A 16,751-nucleotide genomic window follows, 5' to 3' on the forward strand; every position below is an offset into this window, starting at 1 on the left:
GGTAACTAAGGTTTACTTTAAGAAGGGGGTACACCAATTACTACTAGGATGTTTAAGAGTTACAGGATCTGAGGATTGTCACTGGTAGAAAGAGTTACAGGAGCTGAGGATTGTCACTGGTAGAAAGAGTTACAGGAGCTGAGGATTGTCACTGGTAGAAAGAGTTACAGGATCTGAGGATTGTCACTGGTAGAAAGAGTTACAGGATCTGAGGATTGTCACTGGTAGAAAGAGTTACAGGATCTGAGGATTGTCACTGGAAGAAAGAGTTACAGGATCTGAGGATTGTCACTGGTAGAAAGAGTTACAGGAGCTGAGGATTGTCACTGGTAGAAAGAGTTACAGGAGCTGAGGATTGTCACTGGTAGAAAGAGTTACAGGATCTGAGGATTGTCACTGGTAGAAAGAGTTACAGGATCTGAGGATTGTCACCAGAGCCGGATTAAGGCTATGGGGGGCCCGGGGCACTTCAGACTGTGGGGCCCTTACTAAAGAGGAAGTAGATTATATATATATATATATATATATATATATATAGATGACCCGGGAGGGCACTGGAACAAGTAAAAACATTTACCACTGGAGTGCCGGCATTTTTTCAATGAAGAAATAAATAAATAAATATGTAAAACAAACTTCTGTAAATGCGGCACTCTTCAGACTTAAGGGGGCATGGGTGGGCAGCGGCGCCACTAAAGGGGGCATGTGCGGCTGGCGCCGTCACTAAAGGGGGTGTGGGCGGCTGGCGGCGTCACTAAAGGGGGCGGGTACAGCAGGAAGCGGGCAGGCTGTTTAGCAGGGCGCCGCAGAAAGGGATGGGCGGGTTTTGCCTTAATAAAATCGGGCAGGGCACGGCGCCCTGCTAAAACAGCCTAGAGTGAGCACACTATATATTATATATATATATATATATATATATATATATATACATACACACACACACACACTATATATATACATATATAACCCAGAGCCTAAATGTTTTTAATTTTTTGCAACAGGGAAAAAAACAATGAAAGACAGTCAGCCTTACTTGAACAGGCTGCTGTCAGTGTCTGCTGAGACAGAGGCGATCGAGAGCTCCATCCTCTCTGTCTCTAAGGGCACCAGGCTTCCTCTGCTGGGCTGGCTCCACATGCTTCGGTCTCTTCTTCCTTCCTCCCCTCTGCAGCCTGCGCGCCCAGCCAATGACTGAGCCGCAGGCTGCTGCTGCTTCAACCGCTATTGGACAGCTGAGCCGTCGCTCAGCTGTCCTTTACTCTCTGCTATGCAGCGCCGCAGCGGGGAGCCGGGAGCGCAGCATCACCACATAGCGGATCGGTAAAGCGATCCGTTCTGTGGAAGGGGGCCCATTTTAGAAAGGGGGGCCCGGGGTACGTATCCCCGGGACCCCCCCCTTAATCCGGCTCTGATTGTCACTGGTAGAAAGAGTTACAGGAGCTGAGCATTGCCACTGGTAGAAAGAGTTACAGGATCTGAGGATTGTCACTGGTAGAAAGAGTTACAGGATCTGAGGATTGTCACTGGTAGAAAGAGTTACAGGATCTGAGGATTATCACTGGTAGAAAGAGTTACAGGATCTGAGGATTGTCACTGGTAGAAAGAGTTACAGGATCTGAGGATTGCCACTGGTAGAAAGAGTTACAGGAGCTGAGCATTGGCACTGGTAGAAAGAGTTACAGGAGCTGAGCATTGTCACTGGTAGAGTTACAGGACCTGAGGATTGCCACTGGTAGAAAGAGTTACAGGATCTGAGGATTGTCACTGGTAGAAAGAGTTACAGGAGCTGAGGATTGCCACTGGTAGAAAGAGTTACAGGAGCTGAGGATTGTCACTGGTAGAAAGAGTTACAGGAGCTGAGGATTGCCACTGGTAGAAGAATTACAGGACCTGAGGATTGTCACTGGTAGAAAGAGTTACAGGATCTGAGGATTGTCACTGGTAGAAAGAGTTACAGGATCTGAGGATTGTCACTGGTAGAAAGAGTTACAGGATCTGAGGATTGTCACTGGTAGAAAGAGTTACAGGAGCTGAGGATTGTCACTGGTAGAAAGAGTTACAGGAGCTGAGGATTGTCACTGGTAGAAAGAGTTACAGGATCTGAGGATTGTCACTGGTAGAAAGAGTTACAGGATCTGAGGATTGTCACTGGTAGAAAGAGTTACAGGAAATTTTGTTTGTCCCCCCTACTGCCTTTTACTAACGATCCCCATTTTTCTTTTCTACCTTACCCCTTACTTGGTGCCGCCCCCCCTCATGTGTGAACCTTTCCCCCTTTAGCAAACCTTTCCTTTCCTCCCTGACCAAAACTACCCTCACTTGTTCCTCTCTCTCCTCTCCCCTCCATTGAAGAGCCTCTTCTTTGTAATAGGAATGTATGGACATTTCTCATGAACTGAGTTGCTATGGTCCCTGTTGCGGTGTCTATTGTTTCAACCAAAGCTGCATAGCACCGACCGGTGTTATATAGGGACATTTCACTTCCAGAGGAGGACTCTGTGTACCAGTTCCCTGATTGCCGAGATTAAGCTTTTACTTGTTATGTAAGAGACATTATTTTACCTGCAGCTGATTTAAGGGTTATGTAGCTTGTGTAGTGTGGCAACAGTAGGAATAGTGCCACCTAGTGGTATTGTGTTAGGAGACTCACAAAGTTATTCCGTCTCTATTCTGTGTCTCCTTGATTATCTTCACCGTATTTTCAGTCCTGCTGGCCCCTGGAGCAACCTATATGTAGCGTTGTTATTTTTCTTATATCATTTTATACATACCACTTACTCTCTGTGACGTTTGTTATTTTTCACACTCGCAGGGTTTCAAGTGATGTATTTCTAGTCTTCTCCTGCCGAGTACTGTCTGTGACGTTTGTTATTTTGAAGATTACTATGTTTTAGTTTGTTCTGAATAATTTGGTTGGTTTTGCATTTCCGCTCGAGATCCAAACACAATCACTTTAGCTTGGATATCACAGCCTATACCTGTGGGATCACTGTCCACAGGAGACGTTGATTATTCCATATCTCATTCCCTGGGGTATGGACAAATACCTCGACAAAGCCATGCCCCCGAAACAATCTGCCAATTCTTGTAAAGTGGGTAAGGGAAAGGACGCTTTTCCTAAATCAGGACCGCCCTCCCCAGCTGAACATAGATCAGAATCCTCTGGGTCACCTGGTGATAACCCCCCCCCCCCCCCCTGACAGCTAAAGAGATCTCCGACTTTCTCATGCCCTTGCTTGATAAAAGATTTGATGACTTACAAGCCCGTTTGGATGCGGGCTTAGCTCGCATAGATTCCCATGCAACGCGCATAACCGCGTTGGAGACGAGGTTGAGTGACACTGAGGACTTGACTCAGTTTTGTAGGGAGGGGATATCAGCCCAGGACAAATGTATTCAGCAGCTGCAGGATAAGGTTGAAGACCTGGAAAATAGATCTCCTAGAAATAATCTCCGATTTATTGGTATTCCAGAGTCCTTGACGGGCCCGGCTCTCTCCTCCTATCTTAGTGTAGACCTCCCGACCTCATTGGGTATAGTAGATGATATTGAGATCCCATATATCGAAAGAGCACATAGGCTGGGAGCGGTGCAGGACGGGGCGCGAAGGCGTTCTCGACCGGTCATTGCCCGTTACTTAGACTACAGGGCCAAGGAACAAATCCTAGCAGCCTACCGTAAAAACAGGGAAGTGTTGGTCAAGGGCCATAAGATCTTGATATTCCAAGATTTCTTGGCGGCTGTGGCTCAGAGAAGAAAGGAATTCTCTGAAGTCTGCTCTCGCCTACACAGTGACAATATTCGATTTGCCCTGCTATACCCGGCTAAATTGAGGGTCTTAAAGAATGGAAATCAAGTGTTTTATACGGACCCAGAGGTGGCCCGAGCTTGCTTCCTGACTCATAGATCCCCGCAAAGGTCATCGATTAGCTAGGAAAGCACCCGGTGGGGCGCAAATGTTTCACCGATTCGGGCACCATCGCCTCGGGAGGATGTGTGTTAACCTACCTTTACAAATTTTTTTTTTTCTCCTTCTTTACTTTTTTTTATTTCTTTCGTTGTTTCTGTGTTACCTTGAAAGTATATATTATTACTATTTCAGTGATTATTTCTGATTGTATTCAGTGTGCGCACCACTAGGCCTAGTTGGTGCCCACCATAGTTTTGGTTGTTAGGAAAATGTAAGAAAATAGAGGTATGAGACATTATGGTACACAATTGAATTCTCAAATGCTGGCACTGTGCATTGCATGTCATGTTCAACTGATGTTATTGCTGTCAACCTATTTACTACCCTGGAGATCTTGGGTAAAGAGGGGAGCCGTCAATTTGCGCTTATTTACGTTGTTTATCCGTCTGATAGTTCATCGCCCTGAGGGGATTGGGTAGCCATGCTGCCAACAGATTCTTCCTCATCTGAGGTAATACCCCCGAAACCACTACAGTTCCTCTCTTGGAATGTGGGAGGACTTAACTCCCCTGTCAAGAGATGACGTGTAATCACGCACCTTAAACGTTCTCACCCGGATGTGATTTTCTCACAAGAAACACACTGGAAGACGGGTGAGGAGAATGTATTGAAAGCCCCCTGGCTTGGTCCTTGTATTGCTGCTCCTTTCCATTCAAAGTCCAGAGGAGTTGCAGTACTTTTTCGAAAAAATCTCCCCGTCACTGTTTTGACAGAAATCGTTGACCCCGAAGGCAGATATATCATAATGGACATAGAGCTCTTTCACTCCAAATTTACCCTTGTCAATCTATACGCCCCGAATGTTAATACACACATATTCCTACAAGACATTACTCACATTCTTTTAGCAGAACTAATTATTCTTTAATAGTGGGTGGAGACTTTAACATGGTAGATGACACTACACTTGACAGGTCACCGACTATACCAAGGACCACGGATTCCCAGAGCAGACACCTACTGACATTTAGAGACTCCCTGGACATTTCTGATCCGTGGAGATTGCTGCATCCCACTGAAAAAACGCACACCCATTTATCATTGGCACATGGAATGCTGTCGCGTATTGATAGGTTTCTGATTGCCGATGACTTAGTGTCTCAGATTGCCGGGGTGGACATACTTGACATATTGATCATGCCCCTGTCATGCTGGCATTAACTTACCCCCATATGCACCCGACTGACCGTATTTGGAGATTCCCACAATACTTAGCAGACTCGGAGGATTTTAAATTGTATCTTACGTATCATTGGACCAACTATGTGGACGAAAATATAGATTATTGAGATAGACCTGACATCTTTTGGAACGCCTCCAAGGCAGTAATGAGAGGACACATTATTAGTTATGTCACCCAGAAAAAAAGGGAATCTAAACGGGAATACACTGAGTTAAAAGCTGCAATGTCAACAGCCTTCCAAATTTACACTTCTACTCCAACAGAGCTCACCCTTACTGAATACAAGCAAACCAGGCATCTGCTTGAAACTTATCTAGCCACCCAGGCAAAACACTCCCTAGACTTTACCAAAAATAAATACTATAGATGGGGCAACAAGGCGGGTCGACTATTGGCTGATGGACAACAGATCTAGACAGATGTCACAGGTCTGTTAATCCGGCGCTAATTATAAAAAATAAACATCAAAAATCAACATAAATATAAATGTGAATTGGCAGCTGAGTAGAAGCAACTTGCTAGGTTGCTTGTGATTATAACAAATAAACAGAAAAAAGATTACTCTACGACTATTGGCGACCATCTCCCGGCCTCCTAAAAAACGACACATTATAACTTCTGTACACCACCCTAGATCTGGTCATATTATTACCAACTCTCGAGAAATAGCGGACCAATTTCAATTCTATTTTCAATCCTTATTTAGCTCGACACATATAGATACTGACATACAATCACGGCTGCTCACAGACGAGGTACTGCCTGCTCTGACTCAAGACCAGAGGGAAGCCCTGGTAGGAAAAATAACGATGGAAGAAATTAATGCTGTTATATCCAAACTGCCTCATGGCAAATCCCCGGCCCCAGATGGCTTGTTGGGTGATTACTACCGCATGCTACAGGCCCACATTGTTCCCACCCTACTGGAATTGTTCCAAGCTATACATGAAAAGAGCTCTCCATCTCCTCTCTTTAATGAGGCATTTATTACACTTATCCCCAAACCTGGAAGAGACGCCAATTTTCTTTCCTCTTACAGACCAATTAGTCTATGAAATGTTGACTATAAACTATTGGCCAAGATAATGGCGGTGAGGCTTCAATCTATCCTCCATGATATACTTACTACAACGCAAATGGGTTTTGTAACTGGTAGACATTCGGTTAAAGCAATCCGTATGGCACTGGCGGCGGTAGCGGCATCTCAATCCCCATGTGTGGACTCGAATATGCTTCTCAGCCTTGATGCCAATAAAGCCTTTGACATGGTCTTGTGGCCACATTTGTTTACCGTGTTGGAGAGACGAGGCTTTGATCCAGACTTTGTTAACTATGTCCGATACATCTACGACAATCCATCTGCCTCTTTATTAATAAATGGGATCAGGGGCCAACGGTTCCTTTTAGAAAGGGGTACCCGACAGGGATGCCCTCTGTCACCGCTGCTATTCAATCTGGCCCTCGACCCGCTGCTTAGGACACTACAGGATTGGTCGGTCTTTCGGGGCATAAAAGTGGGTGATCAGGAAATCAAGCTGTCCGCTTTCGCTGATGATATTCTTCTGTACATATCTGACCCCAAGCACACCCTTCATTTGATCCTAGACAAGATCCAATTATTTGGCCGCATATCAGGTTTTAGTATCAATATGGATAAGTCTAAAGCGCTACTGTTGTATGGTAATGTAACATGTCCGAGCTGGACCTCACACTTTCCCTTACACTGGGTGTCCACATATATTATATATTTGGGGGTGATGGTACCACGTTATATATCCGAATTATACAAACTCAACATAAGCAAGGCCATAGTTACTCTAACTGAGGATGTTAAGAGATGGGACCGTCTTCCACTGTCATATCTAGGCAGGGCTAACCTGCTAAAAATGGTGGCTATACCGCGCATATTGTACCCCTTGCAAACACTTCCCATACTATTGACTAAACAAGACGTCCAAACGATTAACAAACTAATCAGAACCTTCATATGGAAGGGAGGCCGGGCACGTATTGCTCTACGTAAACTTGCCCAACCTAAGTCTAATGGAGGTATTAATTTTCCAGATATAGTGGTTTATAACCACGCTGCACTTCTGAGACATCTGAGAGATTGGCTACAAAATAGTTCTGTATATACGAACACATCCCTCGAACAAAATTTCTTAGCACAAATGGATCTGACATGTTTTCTTCACCAACATGACTGGGAGATATTGGATCATATTAAATCTAACCCACTTCTGTGGTCTACTAGAAAAATGTGGCACATACTGCGCCACAATGCAAAATTTAACCAATACTACTCCCTGCACTTGCCCTTAATTAAAAATCCAGAATTCCTGGATGGCATGGCTGCCCACCCCTTACTGCTGTGGAGGGAGGCTGGTATAACTTCAATTAGGTCATTGGTATTCGTGGAGGAACACCGCTTGCTTACCTTCTCAGAGATTTCGGCACGGCATGCGGTGGTCGTCACGTCCCCCCTTCCGTTTTTGCAAACGCAGTTTTACATTAGGCATATTCTCATACACTTTGCGGAGGGGGATTGGACTAACCCACTGGACAGCCTATTACTGCACCCGGTACCGAGACACAAGGCCATATCCATACAATATACCTTCTTGAGGACAATACTAGACCATGCCACTGTGACCGGTGGCATGGCCAGGTGGTTGGCTCACTTCCCCAGACTGACCATACCAACGATGGAAAAAGCTTTACTATACTCTCGAAAGGTCCTCCCAGCAATTATGTACACGGAATTGTTTCATAATGTGTACCATAATACCTATTTGTCCCCGTTACGACGCTACCATATGGGAACGTCGGAAATATATTCTTGCCCAAGATGCCACCAGAGTGAGGCTGACGCATATCATTGTTTGTGGGCATGCCCAATTATACAGTACTTTTGGCATCTCATTAAGAGATATGCGGAGGCTAATTTAATAACTTATGTACCCTTCACCCCCGAATGGGCTATCTTGGGTATTATTGATCCCACTCTCCGCATGCCAGCAGAATGTAAAAAGCTACTGATAGCCCTTAGTGCGGCCGGGAAAAAAACGATTCTACAAGGATGGATAGACAGCGGGCCACCACGGATGCCACTATTTTTGAGTAAACTACATCATATATTCAGGATGGACTGGGTGGAGGCTATTGTTGATAGAGGTAAACAGGTAGACAGGTTTTTCACTCTTTGGGAATCTTATATATCCACCCTACCCCTTAATACACGGCTAAACATTCATAATAGCCTCAAGAACACTACATGGTACCTAACTAGGCTGGCGGCACAGGACCAGCCTATATCTTTGGTTTAGGGATGGAAATCTTTGACGGCTCCCCTCACAGACACGTTTGTGATGTATAACGCCATTCATGTACCGATGACTCCATCGACTATCATGCAAAACTCACTATCGATTGACATATGTGAATGCACTGTACGACTTTTGGTTACAATTCTTGTACGCTTAGGCAAATAGATTTCTATATGTATCTGTAATTTGTAATACAACACCAATGATGTCTCAATAAAAAAGTTTATTGAAAAAAAAAAAAATGAAAGAGTTACAGGAGCTGAGGATTGTCACTGGTAGAAAAAGGTACAGCAGCTGAGGATTGCACACAGGTGCACACTGGTAATATTTGCAGGAAACAAAGCTGAAACATCTGGATACTGTGACAAAACTTACAAGTCAGGTACACACTAGGCGATGCTTAAATCCCAGCGATGAACGACTATATCATTGGGGGTAATTCAGAGTTGATCGCAGCAGCAAATTTGTTAGCAGTTGGGCAAAACCATGTGCACTGCAGGGGAGGGGGGGGAGCAGATATAACGTGCAGAGAGAGTTAGATTTGGGTGGGTTATTCTGTTACTGTGCTGGGTAAATATTGGCTGCTTTATTTTTACACTGCAATATAGAATTCAGTTTGAACACACCCCACCCAAATCTAAAGGCCCATATAGACGGGCCGATGCGGGAGAGATGTGTGCTGAGCGAGGCTCCTGTCAGTAGCTGTCCTGCTTAGCAGAACAGCGGTGAACCACTGTGCGCACATCGTCTATTCACAGGAGACAGAGGGAGAGGGAGCATGCCAGCAGCTCACAGAGCACTGGGCATGCACCTACAGTGACAGAGAACTGGGAAGTGGTTCGCGATTGTGCCACTCTAGTGAAGTCACACACGTTTTCATAGGCCACACCCCCTTTTCGAGATCGGCCGCGGCTTCACTGCGCAAAAGTACAGAGTCCACTATCATTTGAATGTATGTATCTCTGATTTCTCTCCCCCCCTTCCCAAGAATGGAACAGCTACATAATGGGAGTAAAGTGCAATCAGGGAGATTGATGGACTATTCAGGGAGTCAGGGAGATTGCTGCTATTTCAGGGAGTCTCACGCAGAATCGTACCTCCCAACTGTCCCGATTTCCGCGGGGCAGTCCCGTTTTTTGAGGACTGTCCCAGTGTCCCGCGGTGTGGGGGGGGGGGGGAATTGGGAGGCTCTGTCTCTCGCTGCCCTGCTTAGCAGAGCAACGTGAATAGACGCTGTGCGCCTGCGCGCAGCATCTATTCACTGGAGTCAGAGGGAGAGGGGGCATGCCAGCGGCTCACAGAGCGCTGGGCATGCCCCCTCAGTGACGAAAACAGGGGCGTGGCTCGCGATCACGGGTCCTCCGTGAAGTCACGCCCCTTTTCTTAGGCCACATCCCTTTTTCGGAGCACGTGGATTCGCTGCGCGTGTGTCCCTCTTTGGAGAAGTGAAAAGTTGGGAGGTATGCAGAATGTGGGATGGTAGGCAACTATGCAAGGGTGTAGCTACCATAGGTGCAGGCAGTGCAGCTGCTATGGGGCCCAGAGCTGAGAGGGGTCCACCTTCCCTGTCACAGTTACATGTGTTATATACAGGGGTGTAGCTACCATAGGTGCAGGGAGTGCAGCTGCTATGGGGCCCAGAGCTGAGAGGGGCCCACCTTCCCTGTCACAGTTACATGTGTTATATACAGGGGTGTAGCTACCATAGGTGCAGGGAGTGCAGCTGCTATGGGGCCCAGAGCTGAGAGGGGCCCACCTTCCCTGTCACAGTTACATGTGTTATATACAGGGGTGTAGCTACCATAGGTGCAGGGAGTGCAGCTGCTATGGGGCCCAGAGCTGAGAGGGGCCCACCTTCCCTGTCACAGTTACAAGTGTTATTTACACTATGTACTGTATCATAATGTGAATTGGGGGTACTGTGCAGCATAATGTGTACTGGCAGCTCCGAAATGTGGCATAGGGTGAAATTAAGCACTACTGTGATTCATAAAAGAAGCTAGGGCACTACTATGGGGCATAACATTAAATAAGTTTCTACTATAGTTCAGAAAATGAACTAGGGCACTACTATAGGGCATCAAATTAACAACTGCTGCAGAGAAGTGTCTCTCTAGAAGCACTGGGACAGGGGCCCCTTCAAAATGTTGCTATGGGGCCCACAAAGTTCTGGCTACGCCCCTGCAACTATGGCTCAAGTTTAAGCTAAAGTTCAGATGTCCAGGTATGTCAGCACGCAGCCTCAGATATTGCATTGCTAGTAACAATGATTATGCAGCTTCTGTAACAGAAGATCCTCTACTTAATTGGTAATAATCAGGAATGATCAGAGGTAGCTGCAGAGTGGTAAGCACAAGGAGAAATGAGGCGGCAGCTGTAGAAGGGCACACTGACCATGCTCAGGAAACGGGGTTGGGAGAAAAACAGCTGTGTAATTCATCTTGAGTATAATCAGGTATGAAAAATAACATACCTCCCAACAGGACCCTCTCCAGGAGGGATAGAATGCTCTGCTCCTGGACTTTCCTCTTAATTTGTGATTGCCATCACCTGTGCTGAAAAACACCTTTCTTATTCATTACCTGTTCAAAACAAGTGCCAGCAATCATAGAGAAAGGGAAAAGTCTAGAAGCAGAGCATTGTGTCCCTCCTGGAGAGGGTCATGTTGGGAGGTATGAAATAAAATTTTAAGCGCAGGAACGTCACAGCCTAGTTTTTATGTGCAAAATAAGGGTCTCAGGAGTTGAAAGTTAGAACATAATAGTGTTTATTTCTAATAATAAAAAGGATTTGCATACACAGATTGGGCAGTTTAGCACCAAAAGCCCTTAATTTAGAGCAGTGGTTCCTACTTTCGGTCCTCAAGGACCCCCAACAGTCCAGGTTTGAGGGATGTCCTTGCCTATGCAAAGATGGTATAATCAAGAAAAAATGGTGAACCAGGTATCACTGGCGCTAAATCCGTAAGGATGTGTTCAAACTGGACCCTGGCATGGGCTACCGTAAACACAATCGTGAGGGGATCCTGACACCCCTTATTGGGGATGGATGCCCTGGGTTAATGTGCAAATAAGCAGAATAAAACTGGGTATAAAAAGACAAATGAACATTTATTAATATATACATAAAAACATGCAGTGCATATTATCTGCCAGTGCAATGGGACTCCAAAAGTGGCTTGTGCTGTTTTTAATATATCAGAAAAGAAGCTCTCACCCTCTTTCTGTGTTGCGGTGGGCTAGCTTATAAATAAGCTGATGTGGTCCTAGGCTGAAATGGCCAAGCACCACCGCAAAACGTTTATCAGCAAAGGGTCACCTTCAGTCCAAATGTGTGAGTCCTCAATCCAAAGCAACGCGTTTCGGTTCTCAAGGAACCTTTCTCAAGAAATGGATGAGGGTTCTTGTCCTGAAATCGCCTTTTATACCCAGTAAATGAGACTCAATCAATTAATCATGTTGTCACTTCCGGTTTCTGAGACCGGAAATGACATATGCGTTCCAATCTATATTTCACCAATTCTATAAAATCCGCTCTTTCTAAAAACTTATAGATGTCCACCTTATTTAGAACACACCATCCTTCACGGATACGCAAACAGTGTGTATATCACGTCCCAGATTAGAAACACCTTGTCTTCCGCTATCGCCAACCGGAAGTGGCGTATGCGGAGTCCCGTGACTACTTCCGGTGGTGTATGTATTTGCGTTCCACCTGTTCGTCCGCCCGGAAGTGACAGCGCTGCGTTCCACATACAGATCATGGGACTTTCGTACTGAAGACTCTTTATCCATGTAATGGGATTTCTTCAGCCATTTTTCTTCAGGGCGAAAAGTGCTAATGTGCCATAGCCGGAGACAGCTTGGAATACCCACTGGTTACCTTCCTTTGTGGTACTTTGTATTCCCAGCCTGTCCATCCCTATTACCCCAGTGGGATCCCCTACTGTCTCCACATGATTCCATAGCCGAACATACATGTAAAAGAAATGGAAATGAAGAGGATGGTTAAAATTTAATAAAATCACAATTAAAAGGCGACACAATAGAAGAAAAAAGAAACACAGATTTAAAAAAGGGGCATAAATAAAAAGAGAGAACACCGGGGAATGAATGGACTATACTGAAGTGTTTTTAATCTAAGAACCATTTAAGTTCAAAGTCTACATTATGCCCCTTAGGTTTTAAAGTATCTAAATTAAAAATCCACTTCATTTCACATTGTGCAAGTCGTTTTTCCAGGTTTTTATTCTTCCAATTCGCTTTAAGTTGTTGTAATCCTAAGAATCTTTTGAGATGTCCTTCACATTTATTGTGTGTAGTCCTGAAATGGTCAGATAGAGGGTGGGTTTCTAAACCCTTTCTGATGTTATATATATGCTCGGCAGCCCTAGTCTTCAAAGGGCGGGATGTTTTCCCTATATATATTAATCCACATTGACACTCTAATAGGTACACAATATTCCTGGAGTGACAGGTTATAAAATCATTAATTCTATATTTAACTCCATTAACTTCAAATTCAGTGATCTTACGTGGTGTGTCCTTCTTATATGTGGTGCGGCACATCAAACATGCTCCACACCTGTGGAATCCCTTGTTACAGCTTCTGATCACTGTATTTTCTTTGAGACTGCTTTGGACCAAATGATCCTTCAAGGATTTGGCCTTTTTATAGATGAACACCGGTTTGGGGGGTAAATGTTCCCCAAGCACCGGGTCATCTTTTAGTATACGCCAATTATCCTTGAATACATTTTCAATCTTCTTATGATAGCCTCCATATCTTGTGATGAAGGCCCATTGATACGGATTCTCTCCCTGTTGGATTTTCTCTTTTTCTATCAGGAGGTCCTTTCTGTCTATTTGATGCACCTTCTCTTTCGCTTTTTCCAAAAGTGCATCCTTGTAACCTTTCTCCCGAAATCGGTTGGTCATTTCATCCATCTGTATGTCTAAAGTGGCCTTGTTCGTACAATTTCTTTTTAGTCTTTTATACTGGCCTACCGGGATGTTTTCAAGCCATCTGTAATGATGCTCACTGTTGATATGTAAGTAGGCATTCGAGTCAGTTGGCTTACGGTGGGTTTTCGTACATATCTGATTGTTCTCTATATAGATACTCAGATCCAGGAAGGAAAGTTCTTCATTACTTACAGTATATATCAGGTTGATGTTGAATTGATTACAGTTTAGCCTAGTTTGGAATTCATGAAGAGATGCCTCGCCACCTTTCCAGACCACGAAGATATCATCTATGAACCGCCACCAGCAAACCAGGCCCGCCCCCTGCCCCCTCAGGGGGTCCACCGTGGAGGCTTCCCAGTAGGCCATGTAGAGGTTGGCGTAACTAGGGGCGAACCTGGTGCCCATGGCGGTTCCCCTGATCTGCAGATAGTGGGTGCCCTGGAAATAGAAGTAGTTGTTTCTCAAAATGAAGTCGATTGACTCCAATATGAATTCCTTGGTGCAATTATTATATGAACTTTTCTCTAGGAAGAATTCTACTGCTCTTTTTCCTTTATCCCAATCGATAATTGTATATAATGAGCTTACATCCGCACTCATTAAAGTGCAATCTGTGCTCCATTTGACCTGGTCCAGCTTCCTAAGAACTTCTCCTGTGTCCTTAAGGAACGCCAGTGTGTTACCGACCAAGGGCTGTAGAAAGGAATCCACCACAGCCGACAAATTAGATGTTACACTATTTGTTCCCGTGATGATCGGGCGTCCAGGGGGGTTGGAGATGTCCTTGTGGACTTTAGGCAACACGTAGATCGTAGGCGTGGATGGCTCATCAATAATGATGAAGTTCTTTTCATCCTCAGTGATACTCCCCTGATTTATTGCCTTTTGCAGTAAGACCTCCAATTTCTTGGTGATATCAGGAAGGGGATCTGATTTTAATTTTTTATACGTGTTGTTGTCACCCAATTGTCTCTCTATCTCCTTAACGTAGTTTTCTTGGTTCATAATGACTACTCCCCCCCCCTTATCTGCCGGTTTTACTACAATATCCTTATTTTTCTGCAGATTTTGCACTGCAAGATATTCTTTTCTGGATAGATTTTTCTTCTTAGTCCGGGGTATTTTTCTTAGTTCTTTCGTTACAATCGAGTTGAAGCAATCAATGCTTCCTCCTTTGACATGTTTAGGGTAAAAATGTGACTTTTCCTAAACTTGGGACGTTCTGTGGAGTCCTCATCATTAGTGGTTCCTTTACCCATGAAGAATTTCTTTAAAGAGATTTTGCGGATGTACTTTTGTAGATCCACAAATAGCTCAAAAGGGTTGGGATCACTTGACGGAGCAAACTTCAATCCCTTGAGTAAAACACTCTGTTCCTCCAAGGTTAGGACATGAGTGCTCAGGTTGAATATTTTGCTCTTCATATTGTCACAACCTGATGTACCACTATTTTCCGTGGGATCGGGCTCAGATACCCCCTTGGTTAATTTGGTGGGTTTGGGTCTGGGTTTTTTCTTCCCACCTCTTTTCCCCCTTTTATGTTTGGTATATGTACTGATTAATTGGGTTACTCCCTTCTTGGTATCCACTGTCCTCTCTCTAAAAAAGGACGATTGGATTTTGGAGTGGAAACATGACCCGATCTTATCCTCCCCATATCCCTGTCTCTTTGCATATATCCAGAGCCAATATGTGAGTCATAGCCTCTCTGGGAATTGGTTTCAAACCTACTGGGATAACTCCTTTCATTTTCCCAAAATGAGGCTGAAGGTCTGTCTCCATATCTTTTCTTAGGGGTCTTCCCATATTCCTCTATTTTGCCCCATGTTGATCTCTCCCTATCCTGTGACTTAGGTTTATTTCTGGTCCTTTCCTGGATATTTCTCCTATCCTCATTTCTTCCCCTCTCTGTTTGCCCCAAATGGGGTTTGATGGGTCTTTTACGCCATGTGGGAGTAAATTTACCTCCTCCCCCATTATTAGATGGCCCAAACTTTTTGGCATTATATACTGGGGGTTGGGGTTCTAGAACTCCTTTAGATTCCTCTGAATCTCTCAAGAATTTTCTTCTCTTTCTTGCTTTAAGTTCCTTAGTTTCCTTTTCAAGTTTCTGTACTATTGATTTTTCCTTTTCCTTAACCTCTTCTAGATCCAGAGATGGATCCACTAAAATTTTTAAGGATTCAATGTCCTTATTTACTTCTACCAGGTTGTTCTTCCTTTCTTTTATTATCAGTTCCATCAAAGAGAAACTGCAATGGGTCAAAAATTTTTCCCATTCTGAAATGAACACCTCATTTTCATTAGTAAAAGAGGATTTTTTGATGATTTTAAGGCCTTTGGGAACTAGGTGGTGCGCCAGGTAATGTTCTAACGTAATTACCTCCCACCAGATCCTATTCTCCTTAACCATCAGTTTCTCTAATTTATTCAATATAGTTGTGAGATCCTCATCCACTATATTAGAGTCTGTAGTAGGTTCATCAAAGAACCCTTTAGATATATTCCTCCTTGTTTCCCTGAAAGTCAACATCCCTGCTGCAGACTGATATGTATAGGTGTTTAAGGTGCAGTGAATCAAGTATGGAAGAAGTATACAATCTCAGAATTGCGCAGTAAAACAGACAAAGCTGCCCAGACACTCGGTTCAAATTGGGGGGAAAAAACACCAATTCCCAACAGATACAGATCAAGAAAAAATGGTGAACCAGGTATCACTGGCGCTAAATCCGTAAGGATGTGTTCAAACTGGACCCTGGCATGGGCTACCGTAAACACAATCGTGAGGGGATCCTGACACCCCTTATTGGGGATGGATGCCCTGGGTTAATGTGCAAATAAGCAGAATAAAACTGGGTATAAAAAGACAAATGAACATTTATTAATATATACATAAAAACATGCAGTGCATATTATCTGCCAGTGCAATGGGACTCCAAAAGTGGCTTGTGCTGTTTTTAATATATCAGAAAAGAAGCTCTCACCCTCTTTCTGTGTTGCGGTGGGCTAGCTTATAAATAAGCTGATGTGGTCCTAGGCTGAAATGGCCAAGCACCACCGCAAAACGTTTATCAGCAAAGGGTCACCTTCAGTCCAAATGTGTGAGTCCTCAATCCAAAGCAACGCGTTTCGGTTCTCACGGAACCTTTCTCAAGAAATGGATGAGGGTTCTTGTCCTGAAATCGCCTTTTATACCCAGTAAATGAGACTCAATCAATTAATCATGTTGTCACTTCCGGTTTCTGAGACCGGAAATGACATATGCGTTCCAATCTATATTTCACCAATTCTATAAAATCCGCTCT

The sequence above is a fragment of the Pseudophryne corroboree genome, chromosome 5, assembly GCF_028390025.1.
Source record: "Pseudophryne corroboree isolate aPseCor3 chromosome 5, aPseCor3.hap2, whole genome shotgun sequence".
NCBI lineage: Eukaryota > Metazoa > Chordata > Amphibia > Anura > Myobatrachidae > Pseudophryne > Pseudophryne corroboree.